The 19,759-nt window shown below is 38.2% G+C and overlaps 1 long non-coding RNA gene across 6 annotated transcripts in view; it reads right to left on the reverse strand.

The window, feature by feature from the left end:
• LOC141729188 (uncharacterized) overlaps positions 1 to 19,759 on the reverse strand; it is a 194,724-nt gene that overhangs the window by 103,324 nt on the left and 71,641 nt on the right. Inside the window, exon 4 of one of the 6 annotated variants that reach the window (XR_012580515.1) lies at positions 17,846 to 17,945. The exons of the other annotated variants lie outside the window; for them this stretch is intronic. This is a non-coding gene — a long non-coding RNA (uncharacterized LOC141729188). The remainder of the gene's footprint in view (positions 1 to 17,845; positions 17,946 to 19,759) is intronic. 6 annotated transcript variants of the gene reach the window in all.

Here is a 19,759-nt window from a genome sequence, read left to right on the forward strand (position 1 = left end):
CTGGGAATAAGAAATTAGGGAATAGAGTTCTCTCTTCTCCTGTTCAGTATTGTGGACCATGCTAAAGTAGAAGATAACCAGAAGGGGATCATGGTAAAGAACAATAACTGCATTAAACTCACCCATACCTTCCCAGGTCTGGCAATGTGACCAACCTGATATCGGTACAAGGAACATGTTAGTGGATGTAAAGATATTTGTAATTTAAGATCTCCTTGTTTAATTCCCAAGACAAAAATTTACCTACAATTCACAAATTACTTGAGCCCATCTTTACAGATAAAGGATCTTTTCCAGTGGGAAAAAAAAAAAAAAAAAAAAAAAAAGTGACTGGATTATAGTTATCACAAAGCCAGAGGGGAAAATTGCACAGTAAAGCAGTATATTTATATCTACAGAACCATAGAGAGCAAGCAAAACAAAATAAAAATAAAATACTCCTAAGCAGCCTAAATAGCATTGCAAATAAAACTTTATATTAAGAGATACATTTGCATACCTGAAAAATTAGATGTGAAGCTTGCAGTAACCACAGATCAAACCATTAAAAGTAAAAAGGGGTCTGCAGAAATCTTGATGGGTGTTGAATTAAAAAATACTTATGAACGACTTCAAAATTTGACCTAATAATAGAATTTGCATGTCCAGTTTTAAAATGAAACCCCATGGAAGAAATTTTCCCTTGATACATACACATATTTCAGTCTAACAGTAAAGGAAGAAATGTGAACACATTAAGGATGGAGTATACCATGTAAAAATCCCAGAAGGACTTAACTGAGTTTAATTTAGATTAATAGGATACTATATAAATACTTCTTGCCTGTTAAGTACTTTTTATTAAGATATAACCAATTTCTAATAATTTTCCATCATTCACACTGCAAAAGCATAAAGAGAATAGCGATTTCAAAAGTATTGAAATTCTGTTTTCAGAAAACCAAGACATTCAGAGTTGGGTTTGTGTTTAAGAGTGTAGAAATGTCATTCACCTCCTAATTTTAGTTCTTGAAAGGACAGTTTAATTTTGTAGTTTAATCTAGCCTTAACTAGCTGTCTGTGTTTCCTCTGCAGTCAGAGGAACATAGGAAGAGCAACAAATACCTCCAACAAACAGTTCATCCATTATAGAAGAGGAGACTGGAGTAAGTGGATTATGTCACTCTCTGATGGTGTTTATGAATTTCTCCTCATTAACACTGATGTCATCCAGATGAAAATCTGAAACCAGGCTTGTAGCTTTGCACACCTTAAAGGAAGTTAGATGATCCTCAGCTCACAGTGGAGTTTTCAAAATATCCAATCTCACATTACCAATGATTTCAAAATTGTAGGCACATATGCCCTCAAGCACTTTTGGATGGGACATTGGCTCCCTTAAATCATCTAATTGGTTTAGATTGTGTATTTCCTACTGTTTAGAAAAACTATTAAATCAGCATGAGGACTGAAGGATGTTTGGGAAAGAAAATCATGTCCTAACTTGTCACTGTTTTATGTTAAAAGAAAAGTAACAGCTGACTCCCTTTTGCCAATTATTGCGACAAGATATATATTATTATTACTCTAGAGAAAGAGGAGACTCTGCTTCTTTACCCTCAGCTGTGAGCAGTACTGATCACTACCCTTTGAAAATAGTGAAAGCTACATATAGTGGGATCTGAGTTTCATACCTGTATCTCATGGATATTCAGGAAATAGCAACTATGAACTACAGCAGACAGATGGTAAAAGATAGAAGGAAAAACACAAATATTTAAGTACAGGGAGAAATGTAAAGGAACAGTGATCACTAGTGGCAGAGAGAACTACTTGCATGTACATCTTCCCTTCCAAAACTGTTGTATCTGTACATTTTTTTCATAATTAAGTGGTATATCTTACACAGTATTCTGGTTTTAGAACTATTATTTTCACAGTGAAAAGTGAGATTCAGAGAGATTAGAGACTTCAGCCAGAAAAACATTAATTAGTGTGCTAGACTTTACTGCCAATAGGAACCATAAGCTTGACACATGCCTGGAGTTTTACTCAATCCAGACCATAATTCTCGTCTCAGTTCTTCAAGGCAGCTAGTAACTAATATGGATAAAAATTGTTATTTAACTGTGTACAAATTACAGCATTTCCATAGAACTAGATTTATTATGTATATAATCCTATTGATTTCATCTTTATTTAACTCCCTTAGAATGCTATTGAGAATTAAATAATTCAAACCCAGTTTATTCTTGCATTTAAAATCCACAGTGAAACAGATTACTTTTGACACTTGTGTGATAAAGACTTTAAGATACACCTTTTAATAGCTCCATAGTTACCTCTTGTCAACTTGAACAGAAAGAACAGAAAGCAAACAATCATCACAATATTTCTGACATAGCAAAAAGTCAATGAACTTTCACTCTTGTCCTTTTCCAAATCCTCTGCTCCCAAGACATAACTTAGAAACTGCTAAAACATTTGTCAGATGATAGATATTTCCTATGCAACTGTGAAAAAAATCTGGTTACCTCACTGGAAATAGAGGATGTTTATTTTTCCTGTTGCTACTGATCCATAAGTGAAGTATTCAATAAACCTGTTAGAGGGTAACATCATCAAACTGCTTAAAACCACTGAGTCTCAGTAGCTAGCAAGTTCCAGTCTTGCCAAGTTTAAACATTTTTGGAAGAGGATCCACACATCTGGATGATTAAATAATTCAAACCTCACCTTTTACTCATTTCTTTTCTTTGTATTTCTTCTGTGTTGTCTTGTTGGGGGCTTTTCTTGAAGCAATGAAAATTGGCAAGGCAAAAGGGGATCTTTCTAATTAGTAGGCTAAGAGTAAGCACTGCACTGAAAAATGACACTTTATCTGCAATATAGAAATATGAAGTAAAATTCTGATTTCAGAAAGGGAAGTAGTGTGAAACTACGCATGAACCTGTTGTAATCAGTGTGAACAAAATAAAATCTTCATGGTTTTGTACAGTTCCAAGTACCATGGCTCCCCTTTTCACATGTATCCACCTATATTTAGGCACAACCCTCTTGCTTCATGTTAAGGATTTTATCTGATGAGTTTTGGGGATCTCCCTCCAGTTGAGCAAATATCACTGATTACAGTAAACAGAATATGATGAAGGATTTTTGCATCATTTGCAATCTTCAACAACAAAATATTGTTATCACTGTTTTTCCTAAGGCTCATTCTCCTGCTCAATATCTTAATGGCATGTGTTTTAATCCTAGCATTTTCAGTTTGTGACAGGGTTCAGCTAACCACAGTATCCTCAATTCAACACCACCCACGGTTTCTATCCATTTTGTACTGTCAGAAGCACATCAAGCAGCCTCTGAGAGTAATCACATCAAAATCGATTTTCATGGCTGAGAGAAAAATAATGGAAATTTCTCTAATGTAGAAAATGTATGTGTTCCTTTTGGTTAACCAAAATAGACTATATATCAGGACTGTCAAAATTAAGTTTTCTTAATTCAATGCTCTTCTCCAGACTTGTGTACAAATTACAAGCCCTCACTACAGAATGTCTTTAAAATGATACTCTTTTGGACTGCCTCAATGTGGTTCCCACAAAATGAACAGTCTACCCAAGTGATGGACTACAGATCATTCTCCATAGCAGACCTATAAGCAAATTAATCAAGGGATTATAAAATAGCCCCTGAAGCTATACTGAAATGGCCAGCCAGGACTCTATACCTGCACAGAGCCTCGTGATGTTACCAACTGCTGCACAAAGCCATCAGCAGGGTATAGAGGCCACATATTACATCATGGGTCAGTTCTGCGCTTCTATAACCCCCCAAAAATGTGAGATTCAATGCACTATCATGCAAACAAAGCTTGATAAAATTTTTCAGAAGAATACTTCAACAAGGATATTCTCAAAAGGAACAAGAGCCTCCTAAATGCAACAATCGTTTTTAATTGTTTGACAGCATTATTGGAAATCATGTTTGAATGTTAGTTAGCAGTTCTGAATATGCTGCTTGTCTGTGACTGCTCTAATCAGTTGTGCAATACTATGTCCCAGAGTTAGGTTTGCTTACCTCCTTTAAGTGGGTTTGAAATGTTGAAGTGGATGTTCATGAGCTTACTCGTAGAGATTCTGGTAGGAGCCGTGAAGAGAGAAAAGGCTAAAATAGCTCGTGTTATTTCCTGAGGTTATCTTAGAACTAGGTGCTAGAGAAGAGACTGGCAGCAGTAATAGCCAGGCACACGTATTTGGGATGCAGCAAAGGCATCTTCTGTGGAAATACATGGGAATTTTCTGAAGGTAATTACAGATTGCCATAAATATTTATTAAAATTTGAAAATGGATATGATAATGACCTACATTCTTAAAACAGGATTAGCTCATTAATGTGAAAAGTGTTTTTAGTGGTGCATATGGAAAAAAATAGGAGTGGCAAGTTCTGATTTAGAAAGTCTTTTGTTGCTTTGCTAAGGAGAGTAGTCCAAATGAAACTATGATGTCAAGAGTGAAAACTTGGGTTAGAGAACTTTATCCAGAATGTAGTTCTCAGATGACATTCTGCAACAGTCTATTCTGGATTTTGTCCATTGTGACTGACAATTCAGACAATTGAATTGAGAATATGTTTATTAAATCTGCAGCTGATGTAAAGCTGGGAGGGATCACACACACAATTAAGGACAGAATTAGAGATCAAAATGGTTTTTATGAATTGAAGAAATAGTCTGAAAAATATATGGTGCTATTTGGTAAGTGGGAAGGATTAATGACAAGCCAGAATGAGCAGCTGATCAGTTCAGGAACTGAGGTCATAGCGGGTTATAGGGTGAACATGGATAGTAACACCAAGCTGGTATGATGAAGGTTAATGTCACATTAGGACACATAAACAAAAGTTTAACAGTAAGGGATATAGTATGGTTCTTCCTGCCCACCTCCTCCTAGTTAGGCTGAGTTAAAATAAAACCCCCAGATTTGGGTGATGTGCTTCAGCAAGAAGAGAGACTTGGGGAGATGTCCAGAGCAGAGCTATCAGAATGAGCAGAGCCTTAGGAAACATGATCTAACAGAAAAGATTGAAAGCCTGAGTTATTAAAGTTAAGAAAAACTGTCAGGAGACCTGACAGGGCTGTTGCACAGTGGAATGGAACAATAAATTCTCCATGATATTTCACAGGCTAAGAAGAGATGATCGTAAATTACAACACTGAAGACTCAAGTTACAATTTAGGAGTGATTTTCTAAATATGAGGCAGTGAGGACATGACTGAGCTTTCACTGTCAGGGACCTTTAAGAACAGGCTGAGCAAGAATGGCACAGGTTTAACAGATCTCACCCATAACCAAAGGGGTGGACCAGAGGAAGCTATTTCCAGCTCTATTTTGATATGAGCTGATGACTGTGCACTTAAGCGTCTGTGCACAAGTACTTGGACAGGTCTAACCAATTAACTTGGTCATGATGGTATGCAGCATCTCTCAGTGACAGAAACACCTGAAAAAAACATCAGGTGGTGTTGTCAGCTCCTGCAGTTTTACATTGGCTCAGCTCCTGAACTCATACAATAACAAGAAAACCTTTCTTCTCACAGAGAGGAAAAAAAAAAGTAATTTCTAATCTTACCTTTGTGAAGAAGAACTTGAAAACTTGTCTCCAAATAGCTTAAAAAATCAGATGACAAAGAAAAAGGGACAATGTTTCTACACCATTAAATTCTCATGGTTTTGGGGGGGCCTGACTCGCGGTTTTTCAAAGGAGTTGGCATTAATGGTAATGGGCTAATTTGAATAGACAAATTTAGAAATTGATATTCCTGAACTTCCTATTATAGAGAAGGCAATACTGCCTGAACAGCAGGTCTATTTCAGGAAATTAAAACCTCCCCATATCCTTTCAGATGACTTGATCGTTTCTACAATTCAGTCAATGTTACACAGGGGACATTGCACAATGCTTAACATGGTGGCAGAAAATTCACCTAGCAGAGAATTGTGAAGGCACAGTGTGTCTGCAGAAAGACTCTCCAGCTGGGAATAGACATAATAGGGGCACAAGGAATTAATTTTTGGGCACTCTCTGTTTGGAAGTTGTTGTGTCATTAACAGTTCTTCTACAGGGTGGGTCTAGGTAGAAACTGCATGCAGAAGAGCAGCTCTCTTTTGTACCAAGCAGGTCCAGACCTCTGCATTCTCAAAAGACATATGAGTTAAAACATATTATAGATGTCAAATGTGAGGTTTGTTTAAGTGAGTGCTTAAGTAAGTGTTTCTTCCCCCAGAATCACAGAGCTCAGGATAATGTTTTAAAACCTAAATCGACCAACATTCAAGATCTTTTTCTCTTGAATAGTTGTGATCTTCATTATAGATTATATTTTCTTTCTTCCACCATATATCCTTGCTGACTGTTTCTATTTCTACTTTCCTGGAAAATTAACAATTTCTGTCATCCCTTCCCCCCTCAGAGGCAGAGAGAGGTGGGAAAACCAGTGCTATGAGAGATCCCTTTCACAGGATGAAAATAAAAATAGTAGAAAAGACCTTTGTGATTAAGTAGTCAATCTCTTGCAGCACTTCCTTCATTAAGACTTGGAATAAATGTCATGCATGTTTTACAGAGTTCTGATTATTTTTTAATCATTATTAGGGCATTTTACAATGCTACTTAGGCTCCACTGGGCTTGGTCAGTCTTTATCAAATCTATGGGATCTCCTCTTTCCACTTTCACAAACTTCTGTGAGGCTAAAGATGCAGACACACCACAGAGATGTCTTGACTGCTGCCAGCTTCTACCTCCTGAGAGTTGATTTTTTTTCTGTACTTTTATCTCTACATTTAAGAGGTCTCCCTGTATCACATATCTTCCCCAGGCATTGCTAATCAACTTGTCCTTTGGCTTCTTCTCTGCTAAGATGGAAAAATGAGTGCTGCAATTCTCTCTAAGTGAGCAGTATTTTTCACACTCTGAAGCATTTTCTGTAGCTCTTTTTTTGAATTCTCACCCAATTTTTATCATCCTTCTGAAAACTCAAACTTCTCAGGAGACTCCAGCTGAGACAGCCATTCCATTTTGCTCCTCTTTCCCCAACTACCATCAATAAGGCCAGAAGCCACTGAAACTCCCCTGACAAGCAATAGCTGTCCTGCTGCTTCCACTGCAATTGCTTGTTTCTTGAACTTTTAAGTTCACCAAAGAAAAGCAAGAGGATCTCTGGAGCATTCAGAAATGCAAAGAAAAGGAAGGAGAGATGTTCTTCCTTTGGAGGGGCAGGGAAGCTGTGTACACCCACATCATCTCTAAGCTTAGTATCTTCTTAGAAACAGCTGTGATCTGAAACCCTGACAGGGAAAGTATAACAGTGGGAATTTGGGCTCCACAACTACAGGAGGGAGGAATTCTTCCTGGAAATCCTTGGAGCACAGCATTTTTCTCCCCGAGCTGGATTTACCCACTGAATGCAAATATGCCCTTAAGTTACATCTAAAAATGAGGATTCTCCTTGCAAATGTTAAGCACAGTTGTAATGATTAGTACATAAAGACTAGAGACCACAGAGAAACATCTATTATTGTTGCTGCAAAACACAGTAGCAACTTGTGAGAGTTTTACTTTTATTATTCATGTTGCTATTAGGAGTTGCATTATTACTAGATCCTATCTGGCACAGATGGCTGCTGTGCTTTGAGGTCTGCTTTAGTCATGTTTTTAGCCGCTTTTTTCTGCAGATTTTATAGGGTTTGGGCTGATTTTAGCTTCCTTCATTTGCTTGATAATTGTTTTGGGTTTTGTTTCAGTTTTTTTCTTAATTAGCAGGAATATGTTTATGTTTATAGTGTGCTTTATTCACTCTTTTTGAACTTGTGGTAACCAGAATCAGCAACGCAATTATACCTTCTGTTGTTTGTGTGGGACTGGCTCAGGCCAGATGCTTTGATGGGGGCAGCAGTTTTCCTGGAAGGTCAGTATCAATTTGCTGGCACTGCTGGACTGGTATTTCTCACCTGTTGATAAATCCCACCTTGTAAATCATCTTTCCCAGCATCACTTCTCTTTACTGCTGGAGCAGGAGGGAACTTCTGACCCGAATGTTTCCGCTCCCCTGAGACCCTCTGTCAAATGCCCACCTGAGCACTGGTGAGGTTTCACACTTGCCTCAGCCATCACCTCCACTGCTGCTGTATTTTGCTTGCCTAACAGGTCATCTGCATGCAGCACCTTCTGGTTCCCCTTGCCTCCCAGCTTGCCTTAGGAATAAGGAGAAACATCAGGAGAGGGTTCCTTGCACTGCTGTGCATGGTCAGCTCTCGTTGTGGGTACCACTGATCAGAACCCACTGGCAAATGTTATGAGCTGTTAGGCAGAAATTCAGGCTCAGTCATAAACAGCTGTGCCTGCACTGCAGTTTGCTTTGTCTGCATCATCACAGCTCAGTGGTAAGAGATCTGGGTGCAAGTTCCAGCTTTCCTCTGAAAGAGAGCATGTGAGCTAGGGAATGAGGAGCAGTGTGCTCCCACGCCTTCTGCTCTGCAGGGTCAGTATGTGACCTCTCAGTCTGTGTCTGACTTCTAGACCTGAAATACATTGTTTAGTCACCATCATGTAACGTTTCCACACACTTGCATGCCATACTGTAGTCTTCAGTTATTTCCCATAGTCTTGTTCTTTAATTGCTAAATGTGTAAGGAGAATTCACGAAAAGCTTCAAATACTGCCCATGGTTGCACTACTTCTTCTCTTGATTCCTCTGAAGGTCATTACCCCTTTTTAATAGGTAAAGAAAGGATTTAAAATACAAAGTTTAGAAGTAAAATGTTTGATTCTTTTGAAAAATGAGAACTTTTCAGGAGTATGTGGTAAAAATTAGTTTTGAAAATACAAGTGCCTCAACTCTCCAACTGCAGGAGGCAAGAAATTAATTACTAGTGTCATAGGATAGTTTTCAGTGTTATGACCAAAGGGAAAATAGCTCACTTAGGATGCAGTAATTTACAGTAATTGGCTCCTAATCTTTTTGCATAGGATTTGAGTAACTCATCTTTAAAGTCCATGGCAGTGGTCTGTATGCTGTGGCAGGGGGCTGGGTCCCTTAGCTTTTACCTGCTCTTCACACTAGCCTGACTAGAGTCTGTGAGCCAAAACTATAATCCCAGTTCCAGATGCCCCCATAATTTGGATCTGGATAAGAATTTAGCAGATCGGGCCATCTCTAATTAGATCAGACAAATTATTGGATAATTTCTTCTGCTTTATCTTTGGAATTCACTGGAGCAGCTAATTTCTCCAAAAGCAGGCACATCCTTTCTCATTAGAAATCCCTTTTTGGCCTTTTTCATGTGAGTTTCCTATATTAAAAAAACCACACTCACGCACGCATGCGCACACACACACACACACACACACACACACACACAGTGTTTTGCTTTTATTATATAAATGTTACCTAAGAGAATATGACATGCTTAACAGAAAGTTGGCTTTAGCCATTAGGTAATCAGCCACTTCATAGAAGAGGAGGAATTACATTAGTCCATATGTTTTCATAGGACAGAGCTGGTGGGCAGCAAGGAAGAGCTGGAAGAGAAAAGGACTGATGGCAGCTGATTTGAGTGTTCATTTTGTGGTGTCATGGACCACAAACTTCTGGCTTCTGTTTTTGAAGTTTCTGTTTCTCTCTTGCCTATGATGGAAGTGAGGTATTCATTGGTTTCTAACTCTGATATTTATATTGCCTTCTCTTTCCCTTTTGGATATTTTTCTTACTAAAGGTATACCCGAAGTCATTATTTTGAAGACCTTAGCTGAAATGTATTTCAGCCATCCCTAAGGGTACCAAGAGATCCTTAAGATACAGAGAGGTCACAGTGCGGTACAGACTAAACAAAACCAGGAGCAGGATGTTTGTGCCAGGTGGAAGTGCCAGGCTGTGGTTCTATAGTCACCCAGAGGCATGGTCAGACATAAAGCTCTGGATTCTTGCTTCTTTTCAGTGCTCTCTTGCTCTCTTTCCTCCTATCCATATTAAAAAAAAAAATCTACTGAAAAAGAAATCGTGTTTTCACAAAATATCCTGGAAAAAGAATCCTAAATACTATTCTGCTTTGCTTCATTTATTGAATGAGCATTGCATTTTTCATTTTGAAATGGGGAACCCCAGGGGTTTAGTCTGAGACTTCTGGGGGACTAATAATGGCACCTATACATTTTGAATCTGTTGATTGTGATTTTCTAGTTTCAAGTGTTAAATCAGCATTATTAGGAAGTTCTGGCCTCTTGACTGAGCTGCAGAAATGTATGCCTCTCCATTGCATAATATTTTGGAAATGCATGCTTCATTGAAGTGTCATTGATTTTCAACTTAAGTGAAAATACCCTCATTTAATACTTTCTTAAGAGAATTACAAAGGAGGCTGGAGAGGGTTTGGACAAAGTCATTATTAATTGCACATCACAAAATTTGGATTTATGTATTTTTAATGCAGAAATTCTTCACAGCTCCTAAATCAAAATGCTGTTCTAAAATTACGTCTAATTTTATAAATGGAAAGACCCTATTTTGTTCAAGACTTTCAAATTCCTTTGCTTTGTTCAACAAACCCCTATACTTGCTGTGAGGGAATTGCTGATTGCTTTGTCAGCAAGACCAATGATATTCAATCTTTGATTTCTGATTCATTTGCTTCTTCCTTCCCTTTGATGATGAGAATAAACGTCTGGCTTTTCCTCTCCTTTCAAAAAAAATTCTCTCGCCTCTCACTTCCTTAGTAGTGAGAGTGTTTTATGTGAAGCATTCTGCCTGCCTTTTGGGCTATCTCCTCCTCTTCACTGAGCTCAGAGCTGGGTAAGTACTTTACAGTCTTTCATTAGAGAAAACAGATTTTTCCTTTTTCTGTCATTGGCTCTGATGTCAGGCTGTCAGCTTTGCCTCTGACCACAATGCTCCCTGGCTTCCCTTTGGCTCTTTCCTCGAGCTCTTGCCTTGGCATTTCTCTCTGAGGTGTCCCAGTCCGCTGCTGTTCTGGTGGGCAGTTGGGTAAGAAGTTCTGAAACAGGTTGAACATGAAGGAGACTGTGAGATTATGGCAGGAATCTTGGAGCAGGGCCTAGCAGTTGCTATAAATTAGGCCTGTTGACCTTGATGTTGGCACATAAATTTCTGCTAGTTCCACAGGGCAAGGCCACAGCTTAGTTATGAGCACAGAGGAGCACCTTTAGTGTAAAACTCACCAAACACTGTGGAAGGGGTGACAGCACCCTCAAGAGGAGTATGTGGTGAGCAAAAGCAGCAGCATTCCATAGTCAGGCATGGCAGCAACTTGACAAAAGCCAAGCAAGAGCAGGCTGTTTTCCACCTGCTGCAATGAGTGTCAGCAGTCAGAGAGCCTGGAGATCCCTCAGCTTGGCCCTGGGAGCACCCACCATGTGTGCCAGCCCCTACACTGCCCTCCATGGCTTTCCCCTCAGAGGAAGGTGGTCAAAGGGCTGGAGAACCTGCCCCATGAGAAAGCACAGGAGGAGTCATGTCCTTTGTCGCTGTAAAAGAGAGGGATCATCACAATATTCATACAGTTCAAGGCCAGCTAAAAAGAGAACAGAGGCTCTCTTTTCACAAGGAACTAAATGGAGAAGACAAGAGGCAATGGGGACAAATGGGGACCAGGAGAGGATTCATCTTGACACAAGAAAGGAATTTTTTATGGTAAGAGCAGCCATTCACTGGAATGGCCTCCCCAGAGTTCTTGAAGGCTTCAAGATGTAATTGGATAAGCTGTTAGACTTAATCACCTAGGCTGCATTTCCCACAGAAGGGTGATTTTTTGAACTCCTTTCAACCCTCTCCTATTTTATAGTTCTTTGTCATGGAAAGGTGATGAGGTACTGGCTCAGGGTGCTCAGAGAAGCTGTAGCATATTCTTCTCCATTCCTGGAAGAGTTCAAGATCAGGCTTAAGGGGTTTCAAGCAACTTTGTCGAATGTGAGGTCTCTCTGTCCATTGCAGAGGGGTGGAACAAGACCATCTTTAAGCTCCTTGAGTCTATGAATCTATGATAAGTGATTGATTACCTTTATCTGTCAATGAAGTGTTTTGGTGTCTCAATCCATGTAGTCTCCACTCTGTTGTTTGGTCTTAACTCTGACTCAGGCTCCTGAAGTTATATCTTATTAACATTTCATAAAATTCTAGAAACACCATCTAACTCAGTGCCAAACAAACACATCAAAAGCCAATTCTTGTCTTCCTGGCTATGATTTAAATCAAAACAACATGGATACCAAATGGGAGAGATGCACTACCAGCATCTCTGATTAAAGGTGGAGAAGAGGGGCTCTGTGAAGTCATGGAATCATTTAAATTTGAAAAGACCTATGATATCATCAAATCTAACCTTTGACTGATCACCACATTGCCAACTAGACCATGGTTCAAAGTGTCTAGTCCAGCTATTTTGTGAACACCTCCAGAAATGGTGACTTCATCAATATTTAACAACCCTTTCCATGAAGAAATTCCTTCTGATGTCCAGCTTGAACTTCCTGTGGTGTAGCATGAGGCTATGTCCTCTCATCCTGTCAGTAATGCCTCAGAGAAGAGGCCAAACCCCATCTTGCTACAATCTCCTTTCAGGCAGTTGTAGAGAGTGATAAAGTCCCTCTGAGCCTCCTTTTCTCCAGGATACACGACCCCAGCTCCTTCAGTCTCTTCTCATATGACTTCATCTTTAGAACCTTCACCACTTTCATTGCTCTCGTCTGGATGCGCTCCAGCACCTCCAGGTCTTTCTTGAAGTGAAGGGCCCAAAACTGAATACAGGATTTGAAGTGCATCCTTGCCAGTTTGGGGAACAGAGGGCAAAGAGCAAACTTTTCAAGGACTGGGCAGCATGTCTAAGACAAGAGTTAAAGCACAACAATGGGATAACAACCATCTTATGATGTTAGAATTGTTAAAGCTTGTCATATTTGGCTAAAATGTTATAAGCAGAGTTCACATAATATGTAAAAGAGTTATGTTATATTGTAGCTAATATGAATTATCAGATACTAATGGTTTAGCTAATAATAAGATCTTTGACCTGGGAAGTCTTGCACACTATGCTTAATTGCATTGAAAATGTATGGGGTGCTTGCTCTGAAACACTGAGTACAGCTATGCTCTACCCACCTCAGTAACGACTGGCCTCAACCAAAAGCAAAACATGCCTCATTTCGGAGAAAACAGCTTGCCAGACTTGGATTTGCACCACCTCTGGACAATGAAGAAGTGTGAAGGCCTCCTTTTTGTCATGCACCTCACTGGACAACGCAAATAATCTTAAGGCACAATTCTTGCACCACAATTCATTAGCTGTGCTCCTAGAAAACCTGCTGATTTCATTCAGTCTGCAGAAGTGTGAAGGAATATGTACTCAGAGGTCTGCAGGTGAGGCCAAGATCAAGGGTGTATCATAACTGATATGTTTTATAAAAATCTCTGCAGTGTGAGGAAGAAAAATCTAAATATTGATTGCAAGGTTTGATCAGTTGAGCTTTTCAGAGGAAACTTCTATCTGATTTGTCATGATATTGATTTTTTTCTTGCTTTTGAGTAATTATTTTTTAGTTATTCTTAGCTGATTGCCTCACTTTGAACTAGTATCAGATATCAGATTTAGGGGATTTTATTTAAATGTGAGAAAATATTCAATTTAAGAGGGATTATAAACTCAGATCTGAAAGTGAAAGCTTGTATGTGTCCTTCCAGGAAAAAAAGAAAACAGAAGCATTTTCTACTTTCCCGTAAGGCCATTCAAAAGTGTGAAAAAAGTTGAACATGTTTTATTGTGTTCAAAGGTGCAAGATAGCTTATCAAGTCTGTAATTCATCCCACGCTTTAGGTGCTATTTACCTAGAAATCATTTCCAAATATAGCCAGAACATTAGTAAATATGTAATGACATATCTTTATTGCAATAAGTATTCTGCGTTATTCAGGAGGATATTGGGTAGAATATTCAAAGTTTGCAGCTATATCAGTAACGGTTGGTAACTCTGGACAGATGACATTCTGCTCCTTACTATCTTCATATCCTGTTCTCTTTTTTTCTTCTTCAAAGAGAGTGCATAAATTATCCTTAATGCCTCCTGAATCTTGCCCCCTTAAAAAGGACTTGCTCTGAAATCTGTGTCTATTTCTTCTTGTGCCATACCACACCTATAAGAGCCTGGCTCCATCTTCTCTACAAGGTGTCTAAGGCAAACAGAAAGGTGTCCTCTTGTCTTCACTTCTTTAGGCTGAACAGCCCAAGTTCCCAGTGTTTGCATCAAAACCCTCAGCTCCCCTGAGTAATTTGACTTTAGAACTTCTCAGGGTTATGAGGACAAAATATGATAAAGTTATTTTTCATTATGACATAACTCGGATTTCTTAAATGATGCTACAGAAACTGATAAACATGATTGTGTTAAGAGAATTGGAAAAAATCTTATATTATGCTCCTCTGATTAATTACAGAACTGAGAAAAATAGCAGTTTAAAAAAGATTTAAGGTATTTGCTTGCAAAAGCATTACTCAGAGCCAGCTTTATTTTTTAAGTATGCAATTTTTCTGTCAGTCTATAATGTGGTACTGTGACTGGGTAATATATCTTGAGGCTTTAAAGACTCTTGGCATGACATACTCTTTGAGACAGTAGATCTTAATAGATCCTTCTGCATTAATCCTGACTAATGAGAAGATGAATAGTTAATTAAAAATGCTTCACACAGACTTTAACACAGTAGACCATTTCAGCTTCACTGTGTTTTTTGCTTTGTCATAGATGAACACAACCTAACTTTTATTTTTCCATTAGCTCACCATGGTTGAAAAAGTTCCATTACAGTTTACCAGATCACTGATCTATGAACTAAACAGTATTTAAATATTTCCAGATTTGATTTAATATGGTGTATGATCTCCTGTGCCTTCAGTGAAACCATACAATAAAAGAGCCATTATGTGATATCTTCAGTCACTGATCTACCAGATCATTAAGAAGTTTTTCCTTCTGCATGCATTAGGCTTTATGGGCTTGATTTTTTTTCTAGCATTCTGATGGTGCTCTGCATGAGGGGAAGCACTTTGACATGGGTGCTTCTCCAAGTGCAATATGTATGGCTTGGAACTATATGCAGCAGCCCATACTAAGTTAAAATAGGGTCTTTTCTCTTCAAAGAGAATCCTGGTTTTATCTCCTGAATTATGCAGCTTCTGATGACACTGCACATTTAAAAAGCACTGGCAGATGTAAAAGAAATTACAAGAGATTTGAGTAATGAGGAATGCAGCTCTCCACTCTTTACTGAATTCTCTCTCAATAAGCTTTACTTGTGGGGCAAACTCCTGCTAATGACCCATAGAAAACCAGGAGAGAACTTAAATAGCAAGGGTAATGGGACTTGTCTCAGACATCTACAGAATTTGGATTCAACCACATCAAGATCTCAGTCATTGTATGACTAATTTCTTGCAACTTAGTATTTAAGACATTTAGTCTTCAGTAGCAAAGGAATGGCCAAGTCTTTACAGAGGAATATACAAGACTCTATTTTCCTTTGAAGAAGTCCACCGTGTTCAGGGAATAATTATTATTCTGATCAGCAATGATTCCATCTTGTTTCACTTAGCCAAAAGCACATTGTCCTTTTTCCAGCTATGCAATTTGAGGCTACTTCTTTAAAAGACAATATTTTTTACAAGAGGGTTTTCTCTAACTTTTCAAATTTCTGTGCACAAATTGTGCACACAAATATATTTAATCAAGCATTATTATTGTTTTTAAACTATCAATATTGTATTAAAAAATGCATCAAGCTACTATCCTTCGTCAAGTCAGAAGTCCCTAGGGATAAGATAATTTGCCACGAAAATGCAAAGTGCCATTTGCCAAAAGTAATGACCAGTTTCAGTGTTCGTGGTTTTGAACAAAAATTCAGCCAGACATTTTTGCCTTCAAAATTTTATATGGCTAGAAAAAATTACCAGGTTCTCAAAGGAAACTGCAGGAAACCACAAAGAGGATGACTGAGGGAAAACATGCCCATACTGGACAATTCTTTCTATAAAACATTGCTTAGATCAAATATGTAGGTTAAGGGCCAAAATTTACTTCCTTTCTGGTTTAAAAATATGTTCTATCTAGTATAACAGGATTGTGTGAAATATGTTTCTATACATCCAATGCTTCTCAGTGCAATCAAATGCCCAGGTTAGATTAGGTGAGAGTTTCTTGCAAGATATTTGATCAACTGTAAAAACATTCCAGACAGAATTGCCAAACTGGTAGAAATTACAAAGAAATCAGTCATGGTAATTGACTTTCTTCAGGACTCCCATGCGTCAGAACCTAGATGTTGCTCCTTCATAGCTTTACCTCAGGTATAATATTCTACCTACAGCTGATAGAAACAAATGCTCTATTAGTAAAACAGAACTTTTATAAATATGATAAAGCTGATGCTCAAGAGAGCTGAACACCCACCAGGACTGATTGTTGTACTGCTTTGATGTCCAACTTTAAGGCTGCCTATACAGCTACATTCCACTTTATTTTGAAACTCATTAAAAAAAAGAAAAATGTCTTACCAGCAAGAGGTATTATTTTCCTTCCAGTAATGAAAAAATGCTACACTAGAAAACTACAGGGACACTGACCAAAGAGCAATAAAGAAAGATCAGGAGAACTTCTGAAACATTAATGATGTCCTTCTGCCAAAGCTTGTAAAAATGTGCTAAAACTTTGAGTATTCATGAACATGGCAGCTTGAGATTTACCTCATCTCATCAATTCCCTGGGCTAAGTTTTCACTTACCAATATTTTTCCCAGACGGGATCTCGGTAGGATTATGAGAGATAAGAGGGAAAGACAAGCATTCCTTAGCCAAGAGATAATTAAACAGAGTCATCAAGGCCAGACCTCTGACTGGGCTGTGAAATCTACTGCCAGATGTTGCAGATACATCTGTCTAAGTACTAACAGGATCCCTTTTATCACAATATCTAAACATTTCACAAATATTAATGGATCTTCTCTCTGGGAAAGGACTGTTTTTCTCTACTAGCATAGGACAGGACAGAGATTAACAAATAACAGTCACAAAGTGGGTATTTTTTGAGTTTTGCCTTTTGCTTTATGACTTTTTCTATTTTTTAATACATAAGGGAAAAAAAGACCTCAAACTCTATGAAACTGGAAAATCTAGAGGCATGTAGTTGCTGTCACATAGCAGACTCTTTCCTCCATTATTTTTAGCTATTAAACAATACAGCATTGGCAAATGGTGTACCACGTATTGATCATTCACCTCAATATATTTTTAGGTCAACAAGTCTTACATAGTGTAGTGGTAGATAGCTGTGGCCTAACGACTGAAAAACTGAAAGACAAATATCAAGGATCTTCTATACACACATACATATATACATACATATTTACGAGAATAAACAAAAATATAGTAATTGTAATTAAATTGTTTATTAAAAATTAAATGCACATGTAAGTTTATGTTTTTGTCAAATTTAAAATATGGCTGTATATAGTTATGATTACACACATAGGTACCTTTTATTCCATCGATTTCATAACACATGGGAGTTGTCTCATATATTTTGAATAGTTTGAGTTTTCCAACCTGAACTTCTAGCACTAAACTGAATATGATGTGTGAGAGAGAGAAACTTCTGCTTCTTACATTACTTCAGCTTTTTTATATTGCTGTGGGTTATCATGTGCGCAGGGACAAAGATAATGGGAAAGGTGGGGAAATAGCTTTGTATCGTACACATTGGGTCAGAAAATTGTATTTTTCTCCACAAAGATCCAAGCAGGCTTTCCTTACCTCCCAGACAAGTGGAGAAGAACTTGTATGCATACAGGAAAGCAAAAATAGGGCACTTCCATCAGGTTTGGCATTAAATAATCAACAACTGAAATACCACCTGTAGGAGATCAATAAATATAAACAGCCAGGTTATGCAACAAAAAGTGAAATAATTTGTTTAAATGGTTGCAACACTGCATTTCAGTAAATTAGCACATCATAATTAGAGATTTTCACTGAGATTGTACCAATAAATGTGCCAGTAAGTGGTCTGTGAAGTTCATTCTTGCTGACAGTGGAAGATGTCTAGGTTGCACTAGTTGCTACTGTGAATAAAAATTGTGTGTTTTCTGTCAGCTTCTTGTGTCCAAAAAGAGGCACTTTTTTTTTTGCATTCACAGAGTTAAATCCACTCTAGACTCCAGACACTCCAGCCTTCTCCAACAGCTAAAAAGAGAATCCAAATGATCATGCAACAGGGCACAAGTTGTCTTTAAAAGCTAAAGAGGATGGGTAAGGAAACTTCCCTAATTCAGTAAAATCTGAATTAAAAGCCCTTTGGGGAGAAGTCAGAGCAACTCTCTGCTCTCCTTGGGAGCAGGGGGAGTCTCTCTGTGCTGGGGTCTCCCATGAAGGTGCTGAGGTCATGTGTGTGATGGATGACTGGGACATCTCCCCACTGGCAGCTGGGCAGTGTCAATATCTGCAGGGAAGGTCAGGTTACAGTCTATGAAGGCTTGACTGAAGTGCCCATCCTGTGTTTTCCTAAGGATTGCATGACACATTCAATGATAGCATCACGTGTGTCACATACAGGCAACTGCTACTGACTGAGCTGGCATTTCTACTGCTAGCTGAAGGTGGAAGTTCACATCTTAATTAATGATGCAACTCTTGCCTCACAAATACTTCTGGTTTAATAAACTTGTTACAGCTGCATTCAGAGTTAGGATAAAATTTTGAAGAAGATTCTAGATAAATTACAGGGTTTTATTAATAATTTGTTAGGTACACACTGTATACAACTGTACACATGGTTATTATATTCTGGATGAGCTCTAGATTTTGCCACTCTGTTCTTATTGATAAAATAAACCATTTGCTTTCTTGATCTTGTACTAAGAGTTTGGTTAGATCCTGTTGAAACTTAAAATACATTGAAAATAAGAGGTTTCTTTTCACATTTGAGTACAAGTTTTACCTTACATTATATTTTTAAGCACATTTTTAAAAAAATTCACTTTAGAATATTAATTAGTTTCTGACCAGTAAATACATTAAAACTTGTTAAGCATTTCCCTAACAACTGGGTAAAAAACCCCTGCTTTGGGTCCATTTAGCTGTCAGTAAACTCGGATGCTGACATGAGAATAATAATGATATACTTGTGATATTGATGCATTTGAAAAGTATATGTACTTTGGACCTTGTGGCTTTTTAAAATACACTTCCCAAGATTAGCTAAGTGTTCCCTGTGATGATGTATAACACAATTGATGTTTGAAAGTACTTTACCAGGTCTTTTGGGCACTGCAAGAACTTTTAGCACCAATATTTTCTGACTGTGTGCTGCCTCTGTGCTCTCTAGTCTTTTCAAATCAAAAGAGGCAAAAACAGCCCAAGAAGAGCTGCAGGTGCTGGGAATTACATAAAAGCCATGCTCATTGTACTCTTGGTGGCAGAGGTAGAATCTTGTTCAGTGTGCGCAGACTAAGTTGTCAATTCTTTGTTTAACACTTTTAATTGGTGCCAGAGAGGTTGAAGGCCTTGGCTACATTCCCCAGCAAAGCAAACACATAAAACAAAATAAATGTGGTTTGAAGAATATTCAGTGCTTTGCATAGAAGCCCTAGTTTAGTCCTGATCTTTGATTCCCAAAGCTGTCCAATTCCAAGAGGATCAGAAGATTGCCCACATATCAGACTGTTAACT

Source organism: Zonotrichia albicollis, chromosome 5 (genome assembly GCF_047830755.1).
Source record: "Zonotrichia albicollis isolate bZonAlb1 chromosome 5, bZonAlb1.hap1, whole genome shotgun sequence".
Classification (NCBI taxonomy): Eukaryota; Metazoa; Chordata; class Aves; order Passeriformes; family Passerellidae; genus Zonotrichia; species Zonotrichia albicollis.